Genomic DNA, 2,640 nt, shown 5'->3' with positions numbered 1-2,640 from the left:
AAATAAAATAAAATTATTGGCATCTGTTCACATCCCCAATTGACAGCAAAAACAAAGAAATTTCCCCTACCTGACACTGGAAATAGAGGATAAGAAAAGATATGTGCTGCTCAAAATCAGATCAGGAGGAGTTATCATACTAGCTGCTCTTCCTTGATTTGTCCCACACCATAGGAGAGGCTAATGGACCTCTGGATTAATCTCTTCACCTCCCTTCCACTGATTCTGTATTCTCCTCTTTGCCCTATTCTTCTTTTGTTTGTTTTGTTTTAATATTTATTTATTTATTTTTGGCTGCTTCGGGTCTTAGTTGTGGCACATGGGATCCTTTGTTGTGGCCCATGGGCTTCTCTCTAATTGTGGCATGCGGGTTCCAGAATGCGTGGGCTCTGTAGTTGCGGCACATAGGCTCTCCAGTTATGGCACACAGGCTTAGTTGGCCTGCGGTATATAGGCTCTTAGTTCCCTGACCAGGGATCGAACCCAGGTCCCCTGCATTGGAAGGTGGACTCTTAACCACTGGACCACCAGGGAAGTCCCCTCTGCCGTATCCTTTTCTCTCTTTGCTTTACTTACCTTTTCCCACTTCTTCTCATTCTATACTTTGCATTTGCATTCTGTTCTCATTTTCCCTTTAACTTTTCTCTGCACTCTGTTCTCCAGGCCTTATTTTAGTTAAAATGACCCTGGGGAATACATGAGCAATGCTTTGCCCAAATGTGAGAACTTAGGCCAAGGATGTTGCTGTATATCCTGGTCACTTCTGTAAATCACACCAACATATTTCTGCTGTTTCTGAGGAAACCAAGTAGTGACCCCCTAACAGCAGCACAGGGTTATCAGCATATGAGGTCAAATTGTTATATCCACAGTGCATAAGACATGTTTCTAAACTGCACTCTCTAGTATCCTGGAAATAGGGTAAAGGTCCTCTTAATTTACAATAATTTTAAATAAAAGAGAAATGGGAAGTTAAATATGAAGGGCAAAGAGGAAAAGAAACCATGTTTTTGGGAAAAATGCTGCGTGTTGATAGGACAAATTTCGAAAGCTATAGGATACTTGCTGGGCCAGGTAGGTTGGGGGAAAAAAAAAGGTGGTTCCTGCCCCCAGGGAACCTAGTCTCATTCCTACCACTTCCCAAACCCATAAATGTAAACATTAAAGAACCAGAGAAAGGAGATTCTCTTGAACCAAAAGAGTCAGTAACCTAACATAAGTGAATTGGATGTTCTGGGACAGAAAAATAAAGACTGGATAGAAAACTCTTTGAATTTAAGATAAAGTTATTCCATGTGTTAAAGTCAGTGCCACAAACATCAGAAGCCAAGGAAAGGAACAATCCACGACTAGGAGTCAAGAGGACTAGCTCAGGTCCTAACAAGCTGTGTAACCTTGGGCAAGTCATTTTACTACTCTGATCCAAAGACGGTTCTTTCATAAAATGGGCATAATAATATCTCCCTGGCAAAGTTGACTGTGATGATTAAATAACACTTTGAAAAGTTTTATATAACATGCCATTGTGGTAAGAGGAAGCAAAAATCCTGTGGTTCAGCTTCTAAAGTGTAAGCCTGACTCACCTTCCCAACCTTGTTAAACCCTTTAACCAACCTGGGAGAAGAGTCATGTGAGGCTCCAGGAGTGGGGTGGTAACTATTTAGTCAGTGGCTCTGTATCTCAGTGGCTTCATCTGTAAAATGGGTGGTGTGGAATTCACTCACATATCCGCAAGATAATGCAGGTCTGAGGAAGGGAGTGGAGAATTTACCATAATAGAGTAAAACATTTACCCAACCCTCCCTCCCAGGGATAAATAACCAAGATCATCAAATATCATCACTCCCTGGACAAAATTAGAAAAGGCCATAGAGAGCATTTAATCTCATTTTACAGATGGGAAAACTGAGGCCCACATAAATGAACTGAATTGTAGAACTCTCAAAGCTAGTTAGTGGCAGAGCTGGAACTAGGGGCCAGAGCCACCAATTCTCAAGTCCAGTACCCTCTTTGCCAGATCTCAGGGTCACCCAAGGCAACTGAGGCCCTTACAACACATTACCAACACCAAGACACATCAAATTTCATCAACAGCTAAATGTGGGCTACCCAAGGGAGGGGCTGTAAGACTCTGATGCAGGTGGTGCTGAGAGCTGGGAAAGAGAAGACTTCATTGGGAAAGTGAGTAGAGTCCTGGAGATACTCAGACACAAAGAGATTAAAGAAATATGTCTGCTGCAGAATTACAAAAGATCATGAGAGATTGCTACAAGCAACTATATGCCAATAAAATGGACAACCTGGAAGAAATGGACAAATTCTTAGAAAAGCACAACCTTCCGAGACAGAACCAGGAAGAAAAAGAAAATATAAACAGACCAATCACAAGCACTGAAATTGAAACTGTGATTAAAAATCTTCCAACAAACAAAAGCCAAGGACCAGATGGCTTCACAGGCGAATTCTATCAAACATTTAGAGAAGAGCTAACGCCTATCCTTCTCAAACTCTTGCAAGATATAGCAGAGGGAGGAACACTCCCAAACTCATTCTACAAGGCCACCATCACTCTGATACCAAGACCAGATAAAGATGCCACAAAAAAAGAAAACTACAGGCCAATATCACTGATGAACATAA

Source organism: Physeter macrocephalus, chromosome 12 (assembly GCF_002837175.3).
Source record: "Physeter macrocephalus isolate SW-GA chromosome 12, ASM283717v5, whole genome shotgun sequence".
NCBI classification, from domain to species: Eukaryota; Metazoa; Chordata; class Mammalia; order Artiodactyla; family Physeteridae; genus Physeter; species Physeter macrocephalus.
Note: the sequence above shows the minus strand (reverse complement) of the source record.